Consider the following 27897-nt stretch of genomic DNA (forward strand, 5'->3'; position numbering starts at 1 on the left):
CTTTATGGCAGACGGAGGGCCCGTGGTACCAGCTGCTGTGTTTGACCAGCCTCCAGTCGCCCTAGTATTCTGCCCCTCATAACGTCATCAATATGTGTTCTTTGAGCCATTTTCAACACACAGGCACCATTAGCACGTTTGTAAACGTCTGCACACTTACTCGCTGCACCGTACTCTTATATGCACCAACACACCTCTGCGTATGTGGACTGCTGCCAGCACCACCGTGCGACGACCGCAGGTCAAATGCACCGTATGGTCATACCCCGAGGTGATTAAAACTCGCAAACCGCCCATCAGAGCGTTGTTTCACCATGTATCAGCAATATCCTTAATTTATGAGCATGAGTGTAGATGGGATGAGAGGAAAAGGAACGCATAGAACTGTGTGGCGAGATAACATCCAGGAGGACACAGCTAGGAGGAACATCATCACCAAATGGATAAACAGTGCACTCGACGGAAAGAAATGGAAGACGCTCTTACAGCAGGCGTACGATCGATAAGGCCCTTGCCACGTGTAAAGTAATAAGAAAGTACGATGGTGAGTCAAATGAAAACCTTAAATTTGTAACAACAAATCGAAATTTCGCGCCGTCATCCTGTAAGTTGGTAAGCGTGCTACAAACAGCGTGCAGAATGGCCTTTAGGTGGCAGGCATAGTGCAGATGCACACATACATTCGCAGTATCAGAATAAAGATGGCCGCCCCATCTGTGACTTGCACCAGGAAAGAACAGCGTTCTGTTATTCGGTTTTTGCGTAGTGAAGGTGTGAAACCTATCGAAATTCATCAACGAATGAGGGTTCAGTACAGCGATACATGTTTGTCACAGCAGCAAGTCTACGAATGGAGTAGGAAGTTCGCAAATGGTGTGTGGAATGTGGAAGATGTTCCTCGTCCAGGTCAGGCACAACGAGTTGTGACTCCACAGAACACTGGAGCAGTTGAAGCCATAGTGAAGGAAAAACGCCGAGTGACACTGAATGACATTACAGCATATTTACAGATTAGTCATGGGTCAGCACGCCACATTGTGCATGATTTGCTCCAGTTTCACAAAGTGTCTGCAAGATGGGTGCCACTGCAGCTGACTCCTGAAATGAGAGAACGACATGTTGATGCTTGTGAAGAACTTTTCGGCGCTTTGAACGAGGTGGTGATGGCTTTCTTGCAAGAATCGTTGCTGGGGACGAAACCTGGGTTCACTTCCACCAACCGGAAACGAAGAGAGCGAGCAAGGAATGGCGCCATTCCTCATCACCAAAACCAAAGAAGTTTCGAACAGAACCATCAGCAGGGAAGGTTATGCTGACTCTCTTTTGGGACGAAAAAGGCGTCATTTTGGAGCATTATGTGCCTAGAGGGGCCACTGTCACCAGCGCATCATACGCAGATCCCCTAAAAAATCATCTGCGGCCTGCAATCAATTCAAAGCGATGTGTATTGCTGTCAACAGGTGTCCTTTTGCAAAATGACAATGCAAGGCCCCACACTGCCCGTACATCAGTTGCAACAATCACAGACCTGCATTTTGAGTGTCTTCCTCATCCACTATACTCACCAGACCTTGCCCCAAGTGATTTCCATATGTTTGGACCACTCTAAGACGCCATGGGAGGAAAGAAGTTCCGTTCTGATGAAGAGGTACGCCACGCAGTGCATGGGTGGTTGCGCGGACTACCAAAAGAATTTTTGTCTAAAGAAATTTATGCACTTTGTAAGCGCTGGAGGACTTGCACTGAGCGTGGGGGAGATTATTTTGAAAAGTGATACAGCTTTGTACCACTTCTGTACAATAAATAATATTTACAGAACATTTAAGGTTTTCATTTGACTCACATTCGTATTATAATTGATAGCGAAAACTGACACGACTGAAAATAAACGATATTACAAATAAGGCCGTTTCATTAAACATGGCTCCACAAACGAGCCCTCTTAGAGATAATTACAAATGTGTTGACTATTAACCGCCACTGACTTCAGGATGAAGCATTGTCCCAGTTAGTTTAATAGTATTGAATGTTGTAAATCTTGGAAGGTTATGCAATCCACTGCTCCAGTTCCTTAACGGTATGAAAGAGAGTGCTGTACACTTCATATGATGCTCCTAGAGAGAAAAATCGAGAGGTTTGAGGTCAGATGACCTTGGAGGCCAAGATACAGAATCCTCTCAACCAATCCATGTTGGACCACAGTGGCGCATTACATGTCATCTTACATCAGCAGTCAAATATACCTGTGCCCCATCATGAATGTTTAAGGGGCGATCTAAAAGGTTCCGTTGAAAGGCCATACAGTCCAGAATGAGTATGCCAGTCAGGCAAATTCGCAGTGAACACTGAGGCAATCGTCCCACTGACGATGGGTAGGTGCTCGAATGTCCCCCATTTGTCCATAACGGACGACGCTGGCCTCCTAGATCGGCTGGCGTCTTGTGTCGAACCTCGATCAGCACAGAACTTGGCGCACCATTCCACAACGGTGCTTTTCAACAGACATGCTACCCCATAGACATTTTTCATTCTCTGTAGGGTGTCTACCATTGTTTGTCCTGTTTGGAGGCATTTGGTAATAAGGTCGCCATAATTCACGTTTCGTCATTTCCGTACACATGCTGGAAACACAAATGCCACACTAATCCCTCGCTTGTATGTCGGTGTTTATATACCCGAATCGGACTAGTGCCTGCGTTGCATATACGCAGGAGTGACGTCCTCAGGACGGAAACTTTTTGATCGCGCCTTATACCTCACTCCCCAGCCAGCGGCCATGGTAGAAATTTGAGCCCAGTTAGATGTGGACTTAATCGAAAAGTTTACTATGCCAGATAATTGGAAAATTAAAATAATAAACCCCATCAATAAGAAACGGGACAGAACAGAATGTGAAAACTATAGAGGTATAACAGCTTATAAGATCTTCACAAGTATATTAAACGAAAGGATACAGAAGTGTGCAGGAGGCATACTAGGGACATATCAATGTGGCTTTCGACCAGACAGGGGAACAACTGATCAAATATTTGTGATAAGACAAATGATGGAAAAGTTCTATGTATGCGATATAGATCTGCATTTCCTATTCATCGACTTCACACAAGCCTTTGACAGCATAAATCGGCAAGAACTATATAGAGTACTGAAAGCAGTTGGTATACGTGCTAAACTAATAAGACTAGTCAGAATGATAATGACAAAGACAAGAGCAAAAGTAAAGGTCCTTAGCAGAACAAGTGAAAGCTTTGACTTTAATAAATGTATGAAGCAAGGTGATAGTCCCTCTACTGTCCTATTCAATGTAGCCCTGCATAGTGTAGTAAATAAAATCAACAAAAGAGGCACCATATTTACGAAAACTAGCCAGATATGTGCATACGCTGATGACATTGCTATAGTAGGAAGAAATACCAATACACTCCTAGAAACATACCGGGCAATGGAAACAGGAGCCTTAAAAATTGGCCTCATAGTAAATGAAAACAAGACAAAATATATGGTAATGTCACAATCTGAGACCAGAAGAACCCCTAAAAACCTAAACATCAATGGGAAATGCTTCAAAGGAGTGTCCTCTTTTAACTACTTGAGAGCCCTAACAACAAATAATAACAGTATTGGAAAGGCTATAAGGGAAGGAATACAAGCAGGAAACAGATCTTACTTTGCAAATATGCAGCTTTTCAAAAATAGTCTTGTTACAAGAAAAACAAAACTGCAAATATATAATTCCCTAGTCCGCCCAGTTAGCACATACGGGTCAGAGGTATGGACGTTGACAGAACACGATAAAAATGCACTAAGAACCACTGAGCGGAAAATACTGCCGTACGCAAAATCAGTGGGCCAATAAGGGAGGAAGAAGGCTGGACAATACGCTACAGTGCCGAATACTAGAGTTAATACAAGGCAGGACATAGTGCCCGCTGAGCGAAAAATACTACCGTACGCAAAATCAATGGGCCAATAAGGAAGGAAGAAGGCTGGAGAATACGCTACAGTGCCGAATACTGGAGTTAATACAAGGCAGGACATAGTGAAATTTGTGAAATCACAGCGAATACGATGGGTACGACACTTTGAGAAAACGGCAGAGGATAACATTCCAAAGAAAATGATGAAAGGTGTGATCCATTCAGCTAGGCGAAAAGGGAGACCTAGAAGAAGATGGATCGACGAGGCAATAACGGATATCACCAGTATGGGAGTCCGGGGGTGGAAAAGAGCAGCAAACAATCGAGAAGTGTGGAGGAAGATTGTTGAAGAAGCCGAAGCTCACTAAGTGCTGTAGCGCTACTGAAGAACAGAAGATGTGGACTTAATCGAAAAGTTTACATTTCAGATATATTTGTACTGCCTGGGCCAGTATTCCATGCCGAAGTCAGAAGCGGTTCGTCACAACATATTCACAGCAATCTTGCGAGTGTCTCGTTTAGTGGAACGAGTTTGCTGTTATCGTATACTTTCACCTGCGTTAGTTTTCATTATCAATTAGCGTATACACTGTAATGTTTCTATGTTTCATTCAAACAGCTTCGGTGAAGCGGTTTACCAGCGGCGATTGGAGCATGTAGCATGGGAAGATGGAAATCGATAGGCGTCGTATAACCACGTTTATTGCTCAGCAGTAAATACATATTTTGTGCGATCCTCTCCCAAGACACGTGGCAGCGGTGAGCTAGGTCAGTTTTGCGTGGGAGGAAATCAATAAACACTCCGCCGGTGCGTTGCCGACACACGAGGCGGCGATGGAAAAACACGCATTAACTGAACGACGAAGGTTTATACTGAACCCCTACAGAATGTGTAGCTTTCCATGTGTCGCTGCGGTCTTTATTAGACGTAGTAAGTGTTGATTTGGAGGTGGAGAGTCCCGCGCATTGCTCCCTCTTATATTATTGCTAGTTAAATTACTTCGGAGTCCAGTTGAGAATAGAAATAGCAACGTGTGAGTTAGATTGTAAATACAGAAAAATAAACGTTATCGCAAGTAGGAACTATAGGCGGCACATGACTCGCGGAAAAAAGAAATTCTTGTCTTGGGCAAACAGCGCGTCAGAGGGTCAGAATATTGATGCCAGTATTAGAATATGACTGCTGAATTGTTAGACAGCCTACGTGTATCATCTACTTACGGTTTTGAATTTTCATTAAATTTTCGATGCGTGGGTCGAACTCATTGTAGTACCGTTTTTTTTAGTAAGTATTTGGCTAATAACATTACGAAGAAGCTACTTGACTCAATATCAATGTCACACCAACCCTCTCCATTCCTTTAAGGAACGAAAAGAAATATACACTTTCCCTTTCTGTCCACACAGAGTAAAACCGTGTATCTTGAGTTAGTCCTTATGACAAAGATTACGGGTTTTAACGACACAGCCTTCCCACGTTATTTTAGTTCAAGTTACAACAATCTTTATATAACATCCTAATCAGCGCTTTGCAGTGAATTATCATTGACAATGCACCACAATGATTTTAATGAAAAACTGGATATCGTAAACGGCAAAAATATAGGTAATCAATGAAATGTGAAAATAAAGGACAAAAGCTATTTCATGACTCACGTTTGATTATCATCATATACGTGCAACAATGAAATCAAGAAATTTGAAAGTATATAAATTAAAATACATTAATCACAGAAATGATCAGTAATATCAAACAGATTTCGAACAATAACAGTTCTGCGCTCAAGGAATATCAAAGGTTCGCAAGTGAAAGAGTTACAGATGGCTTAAGATACAGAAAAAAAGGAAAGAAATAACGTGGTTTGATAGTGGCGTGGATGATTCATATTATACAGCTACTGCTGAAAATAAATGGTAGCATCTGTTTGTAGTAAACGGTGGGTGAGATAAAAACCGCCAGTCCCGCTAAACGTTCGATATTTATAAACTGATAATAGAAAAACAGGCACGAGCCAGCAATTTAGGCATGAGCATTACGTGAACAGAGATGTGTACGTACCCTTGCAAACATCACAGCACGGAGACGACATTGTGCAGCTCGCGAGGGAACGACTTGCTCAGAGTGGCTGCAGATGCCCCTGTGATGCACTCGTTGCGCCCCACAAGCTCTTGATGCACCGAGGGAAGCTACAGCAGCGCTCCTACCAGAGGACGACGCAACTAGCGCCGCGTAACCACGTCCTACGCTGAATAACACGGGAACGAACGATACGGAAGACGTTTTTGTGTATAGCCACTACGCAGATGCTCAAGTTTTCATTATTCTTTATACAAATGCGTGGTGCATGTTCTTTCGAACATATTATTACTCTGCAAGTAGCTTGAACAGTACGTCGTTAGCTAGCAGGCATAAAAATCTTGGTGCACACCACACGTCCATGATTTTTAAAAGCTGTTATACTCAGGGAGTGGACAAACAAATCGGTAATACTATGAGAATTGCTTCCTGGAACATAAAAATGCAGATGCTAGGCAAGCCTGCAGGTTGCGCTGTTGTATTCGACCACAACGGCACCCATGCAAAGTCCTTAATACGTAACAAGTATCCGACGTGCTCAGAACAGTGTTCTGTGCAGCTGTGAGTGCTCTATATCGGAGCTCAGTCTATTCGAACGTGGACAAATTGTTGTTGATCGTATGATAAGTGCTTCCGTAATCAAAGGAGCCGAAGTATTTGCGGTTTCAAGAGGCACCATAGCAAAGATTTATACCGCATACAGCGGAAAGAGAAAAAGTCATCCGCTGTGTCAACGCGAACGGAAGTGTGTGCTGATTATCGTGAAAGATGGTCATTGGAGAGGATTGTGACGAAATGCAGGATGACGTCAGCTTCATAAGTCACAGCAGCTTTGAATGTCGCTTTCGCGAACGTCGTCAGCGCCAAAACAACACTAAGGGAGCTCCACAAGTAGACGATTGTTACCTTGTACATGACTCCGTGCGTGTGATTAGCAGTCATTCCTCGCCAGGTGACGCTGCTATCGCCTGGATGGGTTTATTTTACGCTACTGGCCATTAAAATTGCTACACCACGAAGATGACGTGCTACAGACGCGAAATTTAACCTACAGGGAGAAGATGCTGTGATATGCAAATGATTATCTTTCAGAGCATTCACACAAGGTTGGCGCCGGTGGCGACACCTACAACGTGCTGACATGAGGAAAGTTCCCAACCGATTTCTCATACACAAACAGCAGTCGACCGGCGTTGCCTCGTGAAACGTTGTTGTGATGCCTCGTGTAACGAGGAGAAATGCGTGCCGTCACGTTTCCGACTTGGTTAAAGTTCGGATTGTAGCCTATCGCGATTGCGGTTTATCGTATCGCGACATTGCTGCTCGCGTTGGTCGGGATCCAATGACTGTTAGCAGAATATGGAATCGGTGGGTTCAGGAGGGTAATACGGAGCGCCGTGCTGGATCCCAACGACCTCGTATCACTAGCAGTCGAGATGACAGGCATCTTATCCGCATGACTGTAACGGATCGTGCAGGCACGTCTCGATCCCTGATTCAACAGATGGGGACGTTTGCAAGACAACAACCATCTGCACGAACAGTTCGACGACGTTTGCAACAGCATGGACTATCAGCTCGGAGACCGTGGCTGCGGGTACCCTTGACGCTGCATCACAGGCAGGAGCGCCTGCGATGGTGTACTCAACGACGAACCTGGGTGCACGAATGGCAAAACGTCATTTTTTCGGATGAATCCAGCATCATGATGGTCGCATCCGTGTTTGGCGACATCGCGGTGAACGTACATTGGAAGCGTGTATTCGTCATCGCCATACTGGCGTATCACCCGGCTTGATGGTATGGGGCGCCGTTGGTTACACGTCTCAGTCACCTCTTGTTCACATTGACGGCACTTTGAACAGTGGACGTTACATTTAAGATGTGTTACGACCCGTGGCTCTAACCTTCATTCGATCCCTGCGAAACCCTCCATTTCAGCAGGATAAAGCACGACTGCATGTTGCAGGTCCCGTACGGGCCTTTCTGGATTCAGAAAATGTCCGACTGCTGCCCTGGCCAGCACATTCTCCAGATCTCTCACCAATTGAAAACGTCTGGTCAATGGTGGCCGAGTAACTGGCTCGTCACAATACGCCAGACACTACTCTTGATGAACTGTGGTATCGTGTTGAAGCTGCATGGGCAGCTGTACCTGTACACGCCATCCAAGCTCTGTTTGACTCAATGCCCAGGCGTATCAAGGCCGTTATTACGGCGAGAGGTGGTTGTTCTGGGTACTGATTTCTCAGGATCTATGTACCCAAACTGCGTGAAAATGTAACCACATGTCAGTTCTAGTATAATATATTTGTCCAATGAATACCCGTTTATCATCTGCATTTCTTCTTGGTGTAACAATTTTAATGGCCAGTAGTGTAATAGTAGGTCGATGATCCTAACGTTCTGGCTGACGAGTATAACACATAAATTGCGAGTAATATTACAACTCAATATGCCGGCCGGAGTGGCCGAGCGGTTCTAGGCGCTACAGTCTGGAACCGAGCTACCACTACAGTCGCAGGTTGAATCCTGCCTCGGGCATGGATGTGTGTGATGTCCTTAGGTTAGTTAGGTTTAATTACTTCTAAGTTCTAGGCAACTGATTATCTCAGAAGTTAAGTCGCATAGTGCTCAGAGCCATTTGAACAATTTTTTTGTAATGAGTATTTACTTTTACACTTCTTCTGTTATGTGGAGGCGGATGAAGATTTCGGCTGCTGTTAACGCTTCATGGTTCTTACACATCAATTTACATAACAGTTTTTCGTTACATGTTAGTACACATAAATAATATGATAATTTAAGGCAATTACAATAAAGGAAATAAATAAAACATTTATAGTTTGGTGCTGCGCCGTACGAGATATGGGCTTAATGAAACACTATCACATGAATATTTATTTTATTTATTTATTTCATTAGCAGTACAGAGTAACCCACCGCCTTGTAATGTAAGGTGGGTCGGATGCTTCTGAATCTAACAGCAAAGACTTCTGATTGTTACAATCTTATTGGTATACAGTTGTTAATGCTTTTTTAAAAAATAATATAAAGAACATAATATATCAAGATTTCTCTGAGGTTATAGCGAATTGAGTGCTAAACAATTGTTAAAATGATTCCATATAATTTGTTACTACCTAGATGATGAGAATATACTTTATATAATGCAAATGTCAAAGAAAAATAAAAAAGGAAAATGTAATACAATAAGTGTGGTGAAAATAGTTGCAGTATGTAGAAGGAAGTCATATGCTGTATTGGATGTGTAATATAGTCTAAGTAGCATGTTGGCTGATAATGGCCTGTTTCTATTTCAGATGAGAAGGTCTCAGTACAACTCCGAGCTATTCTCATCTGAAATGGTTTGTACTAATGTATGTTTACACAGATTATACAGATTAAATACTGATTGAGCACTTCATACATCGAATACATGAATTTCAGCTTTACATGAGAAATTCACTTAAGTTTGTAATTTGTTAGTAGAAATAGAATATAGTTCATTGCAACTTGAATGCATTATTCCTTACATAACTTAATACATTACTGACATGTAAAATTCATTGATTGTAGCTTTGAATAGAGAAGCGAATATACTTCTGTCTGCACACAGTAAGACGAGCATTACGTTACTACTTGTGTGCAGTATACTTTAAACACTATGCAGGATGTCATTGGGGAGGAGGAGCCTCGGAATAAAAGTTCTTCGCGCCTTCTCCTCCCAAGCGACATTATCTTACTACTACAGTCTTAGTATGTGGTGCCGGTGTTTATTTGTTTTATGACTGTTGTGTTGTTTGTGACTGTATTGTGACATGCATTGTCATGCATTGTTGGTTTTGGTCCCTTACCTGTTGATCCCTTCTGAGTCATGTTCATTTAGTGTCCCTTCCTCAATTTCGGAATCTGTGGTCGTGTTTGTTGTGTTGTTTGTGTTTGTCTACGCCTCCTTCCATATGAGTTTCGGCGCTTGTATTCTTCGTGCAGAGTGTTAGATACAATATCGGCTGCGCTATTTATTGTGTTCCAGTCATCGGGATTACGTATTATTCTGGTGATGTCATTGTCGTTCTGTATAGGTCTCACTTGTGCTAGCAAGTTCCACAGCAGTGTGACGAGTTCTGGCGTCCCAGTTTCTCCGCATACGCATACTTCATCGTTAGTTAGTCCCATACGGTTTAAATGTACCGGATACGGCCCGTGGTCTGCCAGGAAATGCACTACCCCCGGCTTGAGGTGACATGTTTCGGTTGTAGTCTTTCACGTACATCAGGAAAGAAAAAGTGTACTCGGCGACCCCTTTCGGATGCATCGCACACCCTCTGCCATGCTTGAATCCGCCATTGTGTCATTTGTGTTTCGTTAATATTCAAATGGTTCAAATGGTTCAAATGGCTCTGAGCACTATGGGACTTAACTGCTGTGGTCATCAGTCCCCTAGAACCTAGAACTACTTAAACCTAACTAACCTAAGGACATCACACACATCCATGCGCGAGGCAGGATTCGAACCTGCGACCGCAGCGGTCACGCGGTTACAGACTGTAGCGCCCAGAACCGCACGGCCACTCCGGCCGGCTGTGTTTCGTTAATAATGTTGGTTCCCGTAATTTCGGTGACTTTATCGAGCCTGTCCCTCTTAAGCCAGTAAAGTACAGTTCTATAACGTACTGTTATGTCTATAGGGCAGGTACCCATTGTGGTGTCACCGCCAGACACCACACTTGCTAGGTGGTAGCCTTTAAATCGGCCGCGGTCCATTAGTATACGTCGGACCCGCGTGTCGCCACTATCAGTGATTGCAGACCGAGCGCCGCCACACGGCAGGTCTAGAGAGACTTCCTAGCACTCGCCCCAGTTGTACAACCGACTTTGCTAGCGATGGATCACTGACAAAATACGTTCTCATTTGCCGAGACGGTAGTTAGCATAGCCTTCAGCTACGTCATTAGCTACTACCTAGCAAGGCGCCATTACCAGTTACTATTGATGCTGTAAAACATGTACCGTCAAGAGCGATGTTCACCAGTTATGGATTAAAGTGAAGTATTTCCACCATCTGCGTCCGTTTTTCTAGGTTCATATTTCCTTGTCCTGTTCCAGACCTCACGCCAGCCTGCGTGAGCATAAACGCATGCCTTTCGGCTTCCTCTCATAGTGGGTTGGCTGTCTTGCCAATCCACAACACCCATCACACCGCAAAGTGCCTCTAGTGACGTGGTGTTGAACGTTCCGCTCATTCTCAGGAGTACGCTACGTTGACCTCGTCTTGCAATTGTCTTGTTAGTGTGTATGTTCAGTCTGTGAGTCCAAGCACTTGCGGCGAAGCATGCAATGGATTCAAATATCGCAATGCGGTGGGTCCTTACCGTGTTAATAGGTACACAACTGGCCATTAAAATTGCTACACCAGGAAGATGACGTGCTACAGACGCGAAATTTAACCGACAGGAAGAAGATGCTGTGATATGCAAATGATTAGCTTTTCAGAGCATTCACATTAGGTTGGCGCCGGTGGCGACGCATACAACTTGCTGACATGAGGAAAGTTACCAACCGATTTCTCATACACAAACAGCAATTGACCGGCGTTGCCTGCTGAAACGTTGTTGTGATGCCTCGTGTAAGGAGGAGAAATGCGTACCATCACGTTTCCGACTTTGATAAAGGGCGAATTGTAGCCTATTGCGATTGCAGTTTATCGTATCACGACATTGCTGCTGGCGTCGGTCGAGATCCAATGACTGTTAGCAGAATATGGAATCGGTGGGTTCAGGAGGGTAATACGGAACGCCGTGCTGGATCCCAACGGCCTCATATCACTAGCAGTCGAAATGACAGGCATCTTATCCGTATGGCTGTAACGCATCGTGCAGCCACGTCTCGATACCGTAGTCAACAGATGGGGACGTTTGCAAGACAACAACCATCTGCACGAACAGTTCGCAGCAGCATGGACTATAAGCTCGGGGACCACGGCTGCGGTTACCCTTGACGCTGCATCACAGACAGGAGCGCCTGCGATGGTGTACTCGAACCTGGATGCACGAATGGCAAAACGTCATTTTTTCGGATGAATCCCATTTCTTTTTACAGAGTCGTGATGGTCGAATCCATGTTTGGCGACATCGCTGTGAACGCACATTGGAAGCGTGTATTCGTCATCGTCATACTGGCGTATCCCCCTGTGTGATCGTATGGGGTGCCATTGGCTACACGTCTCGGTTACCTCTTGTTCGCATTAACGACACTTTGAACAGTGGACGTTACGTTTCAGATGTGTTACAACCCGTGGCTCTACCCTTCATCCGATCCCTGTGAAACCCTACATTTCAGCAGGATAATGCACGACCGCATGTTGCAGGTCCTGCACGGGCCTTTCTGGATACAGAAAATGTTCGACTGCTGCCCTGTCCAGCACATTCTCCAGATCTCTCACCAATTGAAAACGTCTGCTCAATGGTGGCCGAGCAACTGGCTCGTCACAATACGCCAGTCACTACTCTTGATGAACTGTGGTATCGTGTTGAAGCTGCATGGGCAGCTGTACCTGTACACGCCATCCAAGCTCTGTTTGACTCAATGCCCAGGCGTATCAAGGCCGTTATTACTGGCAGAGGTTGTTGTTCTGGGTACTGATTTCTCAGGATCTATGCACCCAAATTGTGTGAAAATGCAATCACATGTCAGTTCTAGTATAACACATTTGTCCAATGAATACCCGTTTATCATCTGCATTTCTTCTTTGTGTAGCAATTTTAATGGCCAGTAGTGTAATTTGTACTGAGTTGTGTTTAATTTTGCTAGTTTGTGCATAATTTTGGAGGCTTTGTCAATTGTCAGTTTTATATGATGGTTGAAAGTCTGTTTTTCGTCAAGATGCAGTCCGAGATAACGTGTGGCTTTCTTCCTCTGTATGTTTGTACTGTCTAATTTTAGAATTGGATTCCTCTGTAGTGTCCCTCTGAGCAGTAAATATACAGTTTTTTGGGAGCTATTTTTAATTTATTTTCTTTTCACCAACTGTTAATTTTTCTGAAGCAGTTGTGTGCCTTTTGTCTCTAGTGCTGCTCTCGAGTTGGCCGACACCACTACGAGCAGGTCATCTGCGTAAGCACAACACCTCTTACACTGTCGTCATTGTCCAGGGTATTCAGCAAGGGCTCGATTGCGATATCCCAGAATATTGGTCCGCAGATCGAGATCTGTGGACATTCCTTTGCTATTCTCTTGACAACCTTCCGTGTACCAGCCCTCCACTCCGCCACTCTGCCTCTGCAGTAGTCGAGGAGGCTATTGTAGAGGGAAGCTGATAGACTCATTTCCCTTAACCTGGCGAAGAGGGACGGCCACCACAAGTTGTCAAAAGCCCCGGCTATGTCGATTGGCGACCGCGTATTTGTCGTTGAAGCTATTTGTAACTGTCAGTTCTTGGTCTTCTATTGATCTACTTTCCCTGCAGCGGAACTGATGGAGCGTTAGGCCGAGGAGGCGTCTGTGCGATTGTAAACGGTCACACAGGAGCCTTTCCTGTACCTCGCCGAGAGTGTTTAAGAGACAGACCGGTCGGTACGTTTTGGGGTCTGTTGGTTCTTTGTCTTGTGATTTCCTCATTATTACTACATTAGCAGTTTTCCAGAGGTTTGGAATTCTGCCTGTTAGTAGTGCCTCGTTGAAGATGTTAGTAATTGCGCAAATGGTATGGTTGCACTGTCACTGATGTATGGCTGCCTCATGCTCTCGCTTAGGTCAGCGTGGTGTCGCTCGTCTTGTGTGGGGTCGTCATCTGGGAGGAGCCTGTTCAGAAGATATTCTGCTGTGCTTCTCCATCCTCTGGTCATCGTGCCGTCAGTTTCTTTTAGTGTTGACAGAACTGTCGGTGTCTTAACTCGTTCTGTTTCTATCTTGAATGATTGTCCCCGGATGTCGTTCTGTAGCTGGGGTTTTACAAAATTGGTCCACTAGTCTTGCCTTGTTGTCTTTAGTTGTTTTTGGTATTTCTGTTTAGCGTCACGATACAGATCAAGTCTTATCTGTCTTTCAGGATCTGTCTTTGCTTGCTGGTAGAACTTTCTATTGTCCCGCGAGTCCTTCCTTAGTCTTGCCGGTTCTGTCGACCACGGTTGTTTCTGTCCTCACCCAGTTTTTGCCTGTGATACAGCTGCTTCCTGTGCTCTTTGCAGGGCATCTGTCAGTACATGCGTTTTGTAATCTATACTGCCTTGAACAGTGTGTAATGACGACGCCTCAACAATATCTCGAACTTTTTACCAGTCGGTTCTTCCTATGAGTAAATGCTGCTTTCATGGTCCATGTTATGTGTATTGATATATCTGTCCGTAGTTATGACGATTGCGTTGTGGTCGCTGTGTGTGGCTCTATCTAATACCCTCCATGCATTCACTAGTGGAAGAAATATGGCGTTCCCCAGAGAAAGGTCTATGTTACTTACACCACCTGCGTCTCCGCGGTAGGTAGGTGGCTGACCCTCCCTATTCAGTATAAAGAGGTTGCATTCATTTACCACGTCAAGCACTAGTTGCCCTCTGTTGTCAGATCTACCTGAGTTCCACAATGGGGATTTTGAGTTGATATCAGTTAGAATGAGCAGCCTTTCTCTTTCTGAGTGTCGTGCAATGTCTTTTATTTTGTCTGAGAAAGGTTCTATGTCATTCGAGTACTGAGCGTAAATAGACGACATGATCCATATATCCTGTCCGTCTGTTATTTCTTCTGTGGCAGTGTGTTAAGAGCAAAACTGGGAGATCTGTGTTACTATGAGGTTTTTATTAACTACTATTATCGCGGCTTTCGCGTTTGGTGTTCCTGCTATTGTGATGTAATGTGAGGGGAGCCCTGAAATCTTCCCGCCTCGCAGAAAAGGTTCCTGAACGCAAGCGATGTCTGCTTTTGTTTCCTCTAAGAGCCTATGTAGTTCCATGTTTACTAGGGTACTGCCCTGGTTCAAATGGCTCTGAGCACTATGGGACTTAACATCTGAGGTCATAAGTCCCCTAGAACTTGAAACTACTTAAACCTAACTAACCTAAGGACATCACACACATCCATGCCCGAGGCAGGATTCGAAACTGCGACAGTAGCGGTCGCGCGGTTCCGGACTGAAGCGCGTTACTGCCCTGGCAATTTAGTTGTATTACCTTCAGAAGGGATATCTAATGAAGGAAAAACACTTGGGTGTGGTTTCTTTAAAATCCAGAAACACACGTCCATGTGCTCTCACGAAGTCCTTGTATACCTTCTTTAGGTTTAGGCCCTCTACCCTTCGCGCACATGCCTCCCCTAAAAGCTTAAATAGTTCTTTGGAGTTCGTTGGCAGATTTTCAACTCTTAGGATGATCCTGTCAGTTTGTTCTGTAGTTGGAAAGCCGATTTTATCCCCGTTTTGCCGGCCGTTGTGGCCGTGCGGTTCTAGGTGCTTCAGTCTGGAACCACGTGACCGCTACGGTCGCAGGTTCGAATCCTGTCTCGGGCATGGATGTGTGTGATGTCCTTAGGTTAGTTAGGTTTAAGCAGTTCTAAGTTCTAGGGGACTGATGATCACAGATAGATGTTCAGTCCCATAGTGCTCAGAGCCATTTGAACCATTTATCCCCGTTTTCATGCTTAGTTTGTATTACAAAGCTAAGAGCTGTTTGAAATATATCCATGTTTTCTAGTCTGCTAAGCCGTAGGTTAACTTACAAGTTTTCGTAATTTACGTAATTACCGGTATTCACCTTGGGTTCCTTGATTGTGTCTGTTTGGTGTTCTTGACTGTTTGTTTGTTGCTCCGATTTCGAGTAATTTTGTAGTGCAGCACGTCTTTCGTGCTTTATGGTTTCTGGTAGTGTGTAGTTTGATGTGGTTTCACTGAGCATTTCCCCTGGTAGAGACGTGTTGTCTTTGATCTCTACCGGGGACTTGTTCGTAAAAGGTGTCTGTTCTTTGTCAGTTTCTGGGGTGTTTGTGTATGGTGTTGTGCCAGTGCAGAATGTGTCTTTCTGTTCAGCTACATTACTGTTTTGTTTTTCGTAGTGACTGTGTGAGCTACCCCCGTAAACAAAACGAACTGGTGTAATATAGGGTCTACATTTGGTTGTATCATATTCTACTCGTTGCGCGGCTAGTGTGCAATTGTCTTTGTGTTTGCCTGTGGTGTTGGATTTCATGTGAATTCAGTGACATCATTCTCAGGATGTTCAAGGACGTCGTTATATTTCTCTGTACTAACTCACAATATTTCGTCTTCCATTTCGTCAACTCGTAAAAGGAGACCAGCCTGGAAGATGGCCCAATCAAACGTGATGTTTCAGGTGCCTGGCAACTTCATATTCAATTGCATCCTGCATGCACATATCGTCTATATAGTCGGTAACGCTTAAGTACCTACACTGTAATTTCTCCCAGGAATGAGGCATTACATTAGTATTGGTATCTGCATTTGAGGGTTGTAATGCCGCCAGGCAACGGCTCGCCGCCAGCTTGTCATCCTAGTCGACGGCGATTTGTACCTTTACCTGTTTGTGTTATTAGTTGCGTCTGTTCCTGCGTGTGTTAGGGGGGTAGGTTTCTGACAGTTATGGTAGCATTCCTTATTAGTGGACGTTGTCCAGAACATCGTACTCGGTGCGCTCTATTTGTATTTCGTAGAGCTGTTTATATGTAGGACAGTCTGCCCCCCGCGCCCCTGCCTTATCGCACGTTCTGCTTCTGTGTTTTCATAGTAAACAGCCTACAGGATTCTCCTGCCTGCATTCTGACTTTTTGTGTCCCGCTTTTAGCACATCTCCCGCATACTGGATCTTTGTCGCAACGCTTCGATGGGTGATCGAAGCCCCAACAGTTAAAACACTTTTGTACAGCAACAAAGTCTTATATAAAGATTCAAACTGAACAAAAACCCGTTGTTTTTGAAACAGCAGTAATCGTACTCTTGGCGACACTTCTAGAATACAGTTTACTGTCCTTTTGCCCTTTGGTCCTGTTTTAAATTTTATTTTAACCTAGTTATCGAACTCGTCTTAGTAATGTGTCCACTCAGGTTTATTTCGTAGAGCTCTTCTAACAATTCCTGGTCAGTTAAATATGTTGAGGCATGGTGCACTGCCAGCAGGGCTTTGAACTTCTTGGGTTCTTCACACGTTATGTCCTTAAGCTGTGTTTTTTTTCTGTTATCTTTTTCTTGTCTACTTATGATTCTGTTTCAATTATTATGGTGTTTGCTGTTGACCTGATTGATTTTATTTTTAATTTGTCGTGCTTGGGGTAAATTGTTTAAGTTCAAATGGTTCAAATGGCTCTGAGCACTATGGGACGTAACATCTATGGTCATCAGTCCCCTAGAACTTAGAACTACTTAAACCTAACTAACCTAAGGACATCACACAACACCCAGTCATCACGAGGCAGAGAAAATCCCTGACCCCGCCGGGAATCGAACCCGGGAACCCGGGCGCGGGAAGCGAGAACGCTACCGCACGACCACGAGCTGCGGACAATTGTTTAAGTGATGGTATCTGTAATGGTTCTCGCATCTTGGTTGGTTTCTGATTGAAAGAAAAGTGTGCTGGACTGTTAAGCTTTCGTTTGTTGAATGCGTTCCTGTACTTTGCTTTTAGGGTTTGCAATCGGACCGGCAGCCGCAACCGCTGCAAATGAGAGTGAGAGGGGTTTAATTACTGACTTTAGTCTCTGATTTTCGGATTTGAGTTTCGCTATTTCTTGTTCCAGGCACTGAACGCGTTACTGGGAATCTGGTGCGTTTGCAACCGCTAGTTCTCTTCTGAGTCTGGCGTTTTCAGTTCTGAGCTCTTCATTTTGTCACATGAATACCAAAAGGAGGGCCAAAACATGTCCGTCACTTGGAGGTTACTATTTAAAGCACTGCACAAAGTAACACGTTACTGGAGGGACAGGCGGTTAATTCTGAGTACATACAGAAGTTAAAGTACTGAAATGGATATTAATGGCAGCCAGGAACAAGCAAAAATTAATAGGGGAGTGGGACTGGGGTGTCCAGTATTACGTTACGTATTTAGCACTAGCCGAGTACCCGTAGTTGCCCAGGTATGTACACACATCAACAAAAGTTTTGCATCACCCCGGTTCCCAGAACTCCTGAAGACAGATGTTGACTGTGGGTGTATCACAGACACAGTCCCTTTGACTGTTCTGAGATGTCACTAAACCCGCCTAAAGATGTGAACGACCATGCATGAGCAGCGCCTATTAGACAGAGGGGGTCTGACAGCCGATCAGTTCCAGTCATTCCAACAGGAACGAGGTACACGGCCTGTGTTGTCTGTAGTTCAACCGTGCCTAGACGGTCAACACCGCGGTTCGATCGCGTCCGCATTGTTACTTTACTTCGTGCCAGGAAGGGCTCTCAACAAGGGAAGTGGCCGCGAGGGATTAGCCGAGCGGTCTAGGCGCTGCAGCCATGGACTGTGCGGCTGGTCCCGGCAGAGGTTCGAGTCCTCCCTCGGGCATGGGTGTGTGTGTTTGTCCTTACGATAATTTAGGTTAAGTAGTGTGTAAGCTTAGGGACTGATGACCTTAGCAGTTAAGTCCCATAAGATTTCACACAAATTTGAACATTTTTTGAACAAGGGAAGTGTCCAGACGTGTCGGAGACGTGTTTGGAGGCAGCCCTGTCAGGCTGAACGCCTTAGACATACTGTCCAGCAAGTGCAGCAAGGTGGATGTTCCTTGCTGTTTTGGGGTGGCATTGGGTGGGGCCAACGTACGCCGCTGGTGGTCACGGAAGGCGCCATAACGGCTGTACGGCACGAGAATGCCAGTCTTCGACCGATAGTGCAACCATATCGGCAGCATACTGGCGAGGCATTAGTCTTCATGGATGAGAATTCGTGCTCCAATCCTGCACATCTTGTGAATGACTTCCTTCAGGATAACAACGTCGCCCGACTAGGGCGGCCAGTATGTTCTCCAGACATGAACCCTATAGAACATGCCTGGGATAGATTGAAAAGGGCTGTTTATGAACGACGTGACTCACCAACCACTCTAAGGGATCTACGCCGAATCGCCATTGAGGAGTGGGACAATCTCGACCAACACTGCCTCGATGAACTTGTGGATAGTATGCCACGACGAATACAGGCATGCATCAATGCAAGAGGACGTGCTACTGGGTATTAAGAGGTACCGGTGTGTACAGAAAACTGGACCACCACCTCTGAAGGTGTGGCTGTATGGTGGTACAACATGCAATATGTGGTTTTCATTAGCAATAAAAAGGGCGGAAATGAAGTTTATTTTGATCTCTATTCCAATTTTCTGTACAGGTTCCGGAACTCTCGGAACCGAGGTGTTGCAAAACTTTTTTTGATGTGTGTATTTATTTTAGTTCTATTAGTCAGTCTCCTCCATCCCCCTCTCTCTGCCCCTCTCCCCTGCGCCGGCCGGAGTGGCCGTGCGGTTCTAGGCGCTACAGTCTGGAGCCGAGCGACCGCTACGGTCGCAGGTTCGAATCCTGCCTCGGGCATGGATGTGTGTGATGTCCTTAGGTTAGTTAGGTTTAATTAGTTCTAAGTTCTAGGTGACTGATGACCTCAGAAGTTAAGTCGCATAGTGCTCAGAGCCATTTGAACCATTTGAACCTCTCCCCTGCTCCGTTTTTCGCCCATCTCCTCTCCATGAACATCTCCTCCTCTTTCCGTTCTCTGTATATCGCCTTCTCCATCTTTCTCTGTGGCGTACCATGATATAACTTCGTAGGTACATTCAGTGATTTACGTGAATACTGTGTGCTAAATGTGTTGTGAGCAGAAGTAGCATCAAAGAAGTAATACATTCAAACGTCATGAAAGATGCAGCAGTTTTTGACGCATCCGTGATTATGATGTTTCTCCTGCTCTATGTGCTGTACAGTGACATAATTTTGCAAGTATGTTCAGTCTGTCTGCGAAATGTGTCATGAATATAGTCAGTAGCAAAGAAGTAACAAATTAAAACATCATGCTTGATGAAATAGTTTTTCCGCATGAACAGCGAAAATGTAGTAAGCGATAATTTTTTTCCTGTTATTTTGTGGGGGTTCTAAGCACGAAAAGTTTTCGTGAAGACTGGAAATTATGAATAAAGCTTTTAGCAAATCACTAAGTGCTCCCAAATACTGGATAGAGCGCATAGTAGCTATAATTATGCTACGTGTATATTATGCAACAAATGGTATGTAAGTACGGATTAAACACATTGAAGATTGTACAAGCATTGTATTCATGACTTTGGATCGTATCACATAGAACTTATCAGCCAAGAAAAGCATTTTCACGAATATGATAAATACAAAAGTCAAAGAGGAAATATTTTCCCCTGATTCGCGTAATATTCCTCAAATCAATAACGAACTTGTACTATACACATTCTAAATTAGCATATGTTCTTCCTCTGGGTTCAAGCTATAGCCTTACCAAATTTTATCTCTTTCGGTTCAGCAAGTTAATAATAATAAATTTAAACATCATGCGTGATGCGCCAGTTTTTCACGCATCTAAGTATATATAACCCTATATATCCAGAACTATGTGTCATACAATTATATAGTTTTGCAGGTATATTCACTGATATATGTAAACACTGCCTGAAAAATTAAAAATGTGTTGCGAATTCAGTTAGTAGTAAAAAAGTAATAAATTAAAACGTCAGCCTGATGCGAAAATGAACAACACAAATGTAGCGATAATTTTTTTCCTTTCATCACTAGGCGGGGGGTATCAGTCAGAAAAAGTTCCGTAAAGATTTGAAATTACATGTGAAGTTTGTCGCAAGTTACTAACCGGCTCCTGTGACCGAGCGCTTCTAGGCGCTTCAGTCTGGAACCGCGCTGCTGCTACGGTCGCAGGTTCGAATCCTGCCTCGGGCCTGGGGTTTGTGATGTCCTTAGGTTAGTTAGGTTTAAGTAGTTCTAAGTCTAGGGGACTGATGACCTCAGATGTTAAGTCCCATAGTGCTTAGAGCCATTTGAACCATTTGCAAGTCAATAGGTAGGGCCTACCCTCGTTTTTAAATGATGCATGAATAAAATTTGGATATTCGCCGGTCGTGATCTACACTTCTTTTTTTTGTCCGCCCTTACACCTTTGGTAAGTAGGTGGTTCTTCACCTCTCCTCCCCCCTCCCCCCCCCCCCCCCCCCAGCGTTTGTTCCCAGACAGTAAGTTGTATGTGTACCAAGACTGGTTAAAACTGGTTCTGTGACTTTGTAGGAGATATGGAACATTACATGCATCCATATATTTTTATATTAGGTTGTATATGAATATCTTTCTTTCTATGACACGATTTTGATGAAATATAGCCTATACGGTGCCTCTAGGTATGCTGATGTTACCCGTGAAAAAAAAAACCCTTAAAAATTCGTCTGGTAGGTTTGGAGATTAACGTGTTCAAAGGCAGACAGAAGATACGACGTTTTTACAGATTTATCGTTAGTATACAGCTGTTCATCGAGAAGGCAATAATAACAATGAAAGAAAAGACGACTTGAATCAAAATCTATGGTATACATATTCACTGCGTCAGATTTGCTGATCACATTGCAATAGCGGCATATTCAGGAAAAGGAACTGAATTGAATGCTTAAGCTGTTAAATAAAGAGATAACAAAACTAAAATTACAAATGAAGACCTAGAAGGCAAAATTCATGGTTATAGGCCCGAAACGAGATGGAGGTAAGTCTGACATAAGAACTGGGAGTGAGCAACTCGAGGAAGTAACGGATTTTCACAATGTCGATATCATTGTGGTGGAAAACAATTGATTACTGTGCTCGTACTGCGAACAGCTGAAAGCAAGAGAAAACTAAGCCGCAATTTTTCCCGAGGGCATTCAGCCCTACTGTTTGGTTAAATGATAATTGCGTCCTCTTGGGTAAAATATTCCGGAGGAAAATAGTCCCCCATTCGGATCACCGAGCGATGACTGCTCAGAAGGATATCAGGAGAAACAAAACTGGTTTTTGACGGATCGGAGCGTGAAATGTTAGATTCCTTAATCGGGCAGGTGGGCTACAAGAGGGAAATGGATTGGTTGAAATTAGATATAGTGGGAATTCCTGAATTCGGTGGCACGAGGAGCAGGTCATCGGGTCACGTGAATACAGGGTTATAAATACAAAATCAAATAGAGGTAACGCAGGAGTAGGTTTAATAATGAATAAGACACTAGGAATGCGGGTAAGCTATTGTGAGCAGCTTGGTGAACGCATTATTGTAGCCAAGATAGACACGAAGCCCACAGCCACCACAGTAGTACAAGTTTGTATGCCAGCTAGCTCCGCAGATGATGAAGAAATTGATGAAATGTATGATGAGATAAAAGAAATTATTCAGGTAGTGAAGGGAGACGAAAATTTAATAGTCACGGGAGACTGGAATTCTACGGTAGGAGAAGTAAAAGAAGGAAAAATAATAGGTGAATATGGACTGGGGGAAAGGAATGAAAGAAGAAGCCGTCTGGCAGAATTTTGCACAGAGGATAATTTCATCATCGCTAACGCTTGGTTTAAGAATCATAAAAGAGGGTTGTATACGTGGAAGAGATCTGGAGGAGCCAGAAGGTTTCAGATTGGTTATATAATGATAAGACAGAGATTTAGGAACCACATTTTAAATTGTGAGACATTTACAGGGGCAGATGTGGTCTCTGACCTCAATTTATTGGTTATGAACTGTAGATTGGACCTGAAGAAACTGGAAAAGGGTAGAAAATTAAGGAGATTAGACCTGGACAAGTTGAAAGAACCAGAGGTTGCTGGGAGTTTCAGTGAGAGCGTTAGGCAACGGTTGACTAGAACAGGGGAGAGGAGTGTAGTCAAAGATGAATAGGTACCTTTAAGAGGCAGGAGAGGATCAAGTCGGTAAAAAGAAAAGACCTAGTAGAAATCCTTGGATAACGCAAGAGATACTGATTTAACTGATGAAAGGAGAAAATATAAAAATGCAACAAGGGAAGCAGAGAATACAAACGCTTAAAAAAATGCGATTGACAGGAAGTGCAAAACGGCTAAGCAGGAATGGCTAGAGGAAAAATGCAAGGAATTAGAAGCATGTCTCACTAGGGGAAAGGGAGACATCGCCTACAGGGAAATTAAAGAGGTCTTTGGAGAAAAGAGAATCAGTTGTATGAATATCAAGAGCCCAGCTGGAAAACCAATCCTAAGCAAAGAAGGGAAAGCTGAAAGGTGGAAGAAGTATAAAGAGAGTCTATACTAGGGAGACGTTGTTGTTATATAAATGGAAGTGGACGCGATCTAAGTCGTAACAAGGCTCCGGAAGTAGACGATACTCCGTCAGAACTACTGACAACCTTGGAGAGCCAGCCTTGGCAAAACTCTTCCATGTGGTGTGCAAGATGTACGAGACAGGCGAAATATCCTCAGACTTCACGAAGAATGCAATAATTCCAATTCCAAAGAAAGCAGCTGCTGACAAGTGTGAAAATTACAGAACTACCAGTTTAATAAGTCATGGTTTCAAAATACTAACACAAATTCCTCACAGAAGATTGGAAAAAATGGTAGAAACCGACCTTGGGGGAGGTCTGTTTGGATTCCGGATAAATGGAGGAAAACGCAAGGCAATACTCACCCTACGACTTATCTTAGAAGGTAGTTAAGGAAAGGCAAATCTACTTCTATGGGATTCGTAGATTTTGAGGAGGTTTTGGAAAAATTGTTCAAATGGCTCTGAGCACTATGGGACTTAACATCTGAGGTCATCAGTCCCCTAGAACTTAGAACTACTTAAACCTAACTAACCTAAGGACATCACACACACCCACGCCCGAGGCAGGATTCGAACCTGCGACCTTAGCAGTCGCGCGGTTTCCGGACTGTGGCGCCTAGAACCACACGGCCACCGAGGCCGGCCGAAGGCTTGTGATAATGTCGACAGGAATACTCTATTTGATATTCTGAAGGCAACAGGTCTAAAATACAGGTAGCGAAATATACAGGGTGGTCCATTGATAGTGACCGGGCCACACGAAATAAGCATCAAACGAAAAAACTACAGAGAACGAAACTCGTCTAGCTTGAAGGGGGAAACCAGATGGCGCTATGGTCGGCCCGCTAGATGGCGCTGCCATAGGTCAAACGGATATCAGCTGTGTTTTTTTAAATATGATCTCACATTTTTATTTCATATTCGTGTACTACGTATAGAAATATTTATGTTTTAGCTGGACCACTTTTTTCGCTTTGTGATAGATGGCGCTGTAATAGCCTCAAGGTATAAGTACGTGGTACTGCCAGTGCGGACGGTATTTGCTTCGTGATACATTACCCGTGTTAAAATGGACCGTTTACCAATTGCGGAAATTGTCGATGTCGTGTTTATGTATGGCTATTGTGATCAAAATGCCCAGCGGGCGTGTGCTATGTAAGCTGCTCGGTATCCTGGACGACATCATCGAAGTGTCCGGACCGTTCGCCGGATGGTTACGTCATGGAAACAGGAAGTGTTCAGCCACATGTGAAACGTCAACCACGACCTGCAACAAATGATGGCCAAGTAGGTGTTTTAGCTGCTGTCACGGTTAATCTGCATATCAGTAGCAGACAAATTGCGCGAGAATCGGGAATCTAAAATACATCGGTGTTGAGAATGCTACATCAACTTCGATTGCACCCGTACCATAATTCTAAGCACCAGGAATTGCATGGCAACGACTTTGAACGTCATGTACAATTCTACCACTAGGCACAAGAGAAATTACGGGACGATGACAGATTTTTTGCACGCGTTCTATTTAGCGACGAAGCGTCATTCACCAACAGCAGTAACGTAAACCGGCATAATACGCACTATTGGGCAACGGAAAATGCACGATGGCTGCGACAGGTGGAACATCAGCGACCTTGGCGGGTTAATGTATGGTGCGGCATTATGGGAGGAAGGATAATTGGCCCCCTTTTTATCGATGGCAATTTAAATGATGCAATATATACTGATTTCCTACGTAATGTGCTACCGATGTTACTACAAGATGTTTCACTGGATGACAGAATGGCGATGTACTTCCAACATGATGGATGTCCGGTACATAGCTCGTGTGCGGTTGAAGCGGTATTGAATAGCATATTTCGTGACAGGTGGATTGGTCGTCTATGCACCATACCATGGCCCGCACGTTCACCGGATCTGACGTACCAGGATTTCTTTCTGTGGGGAAAGTTGAAGGATATTTGCTATCGTGATCCACCGAGAACGCCTGATATCATGCGTCAGCGCATTGTGAATGCATGTGCGAACATTACGGAAGGCGAACTACTCGCTGTTGAGAGGAATGTCGTTACACTTATTGCCAAATGCACTGAGATTGACGGATATCATTTTGAGCATTTCTTGCATTAATGTGGTATTTACAGGTGTTCACATTGTAACAGCATGCGTTCTCAGAAGTGATAAGTTCACGAAGGTACATGTATCACATTGGAATAACCGAAATAAAATGTTCAAACGTATCTACGTTCTGTATTTTAATTTAAAAGACCTACCTGTTACCAACTGTTCGTCTAAAATTGTGAACCATCTGTTTTTGACTATTACAGCGCCATCTATCACAAACGAAAAAAGTGGTGCAACTGAAACATTCGTATTTCTTTACGTACTACACGAATATGTAATAAAAAATGGAGGTTCCTATTTAAAAAAAAAAGCAGTTTATATGTTTGACCTATGGCAGCGCCATCTAGTGGGCCAACCATAGCGCCATCTGGTGGTCCCCCATCAAGCTAGACGAGTTTCGTTCTTTGTAGTTTTTTCGTTTGACGCTTATTTCGTCAGATATTTGGCCCGGTCACTATCAATGGACCACTCTGTATATACGACCGTCACACTTAAAGTCTCGCTCACAAGTGACGAGAATTTCAAATTGATCACTGTCGCGCATGCGCAATGTGCATGACTTCGGAACTGACCCTCGTATGAACACGCCTGTCCTCGGTTTGGCCACTTCAAACTACTTTTCTTGTCAAGTACAGTGTGTAAACTTTTAGATGGCAGACCTCTCCCTAGTCCTGAATCGGCAGAAGTCGATAAACGTCGGGTGGCTTCGGTAGGCACGCAGTTTCGACTGCTGCCAACAGTACGTAGCTGACTGTTGTACAAGGTAGCCATTGTCGTCTGCTTCGTTATTGTTTTGCGCTGTACTGTTGTGCGTGTTTTTATTGTGCAGTTGTGCTAAACATTATCAAAATGAGTGAAGAGGCAGTTGCTGGCCCATCTCGGGAGTCGTCAACAACCCCTACCGGTAGGCCTACGGTTAGAAGGAAACCAGTATTACGTAGCGATGCTCGCAAAATTATATTGCGTGTGATTGAATGCTGCGAAAGGGAAAGGGAGCAGAAAAAACTGCTTCACCCCATTTACAAATCATCAGTGAGAGCTGCTACATACACAGGACAAAGCATGCGTAGCATTGGAAGATTCAAACAGTTTTCCAAGAATTATCCTGGCGTATCACCACAAACGCCTGGCAAGAAAAGGTGAGTTTTCATTTCAGATATTTTGTTCGCGATCACTTTGAAGGAATCACCAAAATTTCACCGCAATCGGATGAATGGTTTGGGAACGCACAGAGGGCAGACATACATACATTCATTTTTATATATAGAAATTGACAGTTACGTTATACTATATGACCTGTTTAAGTACATATAAATTTTATAATTAATAGTTTAACATTGCGGTGAATGAAATAAAATGAAAAAAAAATGCGAGTAGTGGGAATCGAACGCGGGTCCGCTGCGTGACAAGCCTTTACCTAATTTTTAATTCTCATTTTGTTCGTTTTCGTTCGTTGTATTTGCTCGGGGCGGACGTCGTAAGACATCCGTTTAAGTTCGTCTTTGATCGGTTAACTCAGTTTTTTTTTTTTTTTTTTTTTTATTACAGAGGGCTGCTAACCCTCTGACCGAACACGCTGAGCTACCGTGCCGGCTGTCTAATCAATTGCGCTACGCATACAACGGTGACCTAACTGATGAAACATTGTCCATTACTGTTTTCGGGCGTTCGGAGAACAACTCACCAAAGTTTCATTGCAATCGGATGAATGGTTTGTGAGCGCATAGTAGACAAACATACATACATTTATATATATATATTTTAATGTACATGACGATTTTAGTTTCGTTTACGAACAACATTTAAAGCGAGTTTTACTTACAAGCCTTTCGTGTAAGCATGACGCGCAATTTGTAGTAGTGTCAGCGCTGCAACTGGTAGGCGTGCCTTGTACCCCCCTAACCCCCCCCCCCGCCCAACGGCTCCCCTCCCCTCCCCTCGCCAGCCAATGCTTGCTTCTTGCTTCCTCCTCTCCCCTCACAACTCTGCCGTCTTACAGTTAACGCACTGTACCGGAGCTGTACCGGACTGGCACAAGAGTTGGCTGCCTGGTGACCTGGCGGGACAGTAGCTGTGCGCTGCGCGACCATCATCGGCACGGGCAGGGGCGAGCTGGCGTGGAATGCTGTGGGGACCGCGCGGATTAAGCGCCGGGGTGGGGGAGCACATTCCCTGCAATATTGCCGGCCACGTCTTACCCTCCCCCGCCCACACACATTCCATTCCGTGGCTGGCGATCTGATGAGTTCGCGCCACCGTGCCGCATCTCTTCCCCGCCCTGACAGACACACATTTCATTACTAAGCCTCTTACAATTTAAAAACTTACTACAGATGATTGAAAATTATCTGTTCTTAAATTAGTTTTTCATCTTGATTTCAAAACCAATCTTAGTTTTCATTTATAACGCGCAGTTATCCGTAATGGAATAAAATTAATTATACTTTCAGTTTGAGGAAATTATTTTATGAAAGCTACCTGGATATAGAAAATTGCCCTGTTTTTATACACTGAAGCGCCAAAC

General features: G+C 44.1%; 1 protein-coding gene across 2 annotated transcripts in view; it reads right to left on the bottom strand.

The window, feature by feature from the left end:
* The window catches only part of LOC126412497 (transcription factor Adf-1-like), an 88242-nt gene that overhangs the window by 39322 nt on the left and 21023 nt on the right, over window positions 1–27897 (bottom strand). The window contains exon 1 of one of the 2 annotated variants that reach the window (XR_007575299.1): window positions 5977–6102. The exons of the other annotated variant lie outside the window; for it this stretch is intronic. The gene's annotated coding sequence lies outside the window, so the exon portion shown is untranslated. Of the gene's footprint in view, window positions 1–5976; window positions 6103–27897 lie in introns of those variants that run through there. 2 annotated transcript variants of the gene reach the window in all.

The sequence above is a fragment of the Schistocerca serialis genome, chromosome 7 (assembly GCF_023864345.2).
Source record: "Schistocerca serialis cubense isolate TAMUIC-IGC-003099 chromosome 7, iqSchSeri2.2, whole genome shotgun sequence".
NCBI classification, from domain to species: Eukaryota; Metazoa; Arthropoda; class Insecta; order Orthoptera; family Acrididae; genus Schistocerca; species Schistocerca serialis.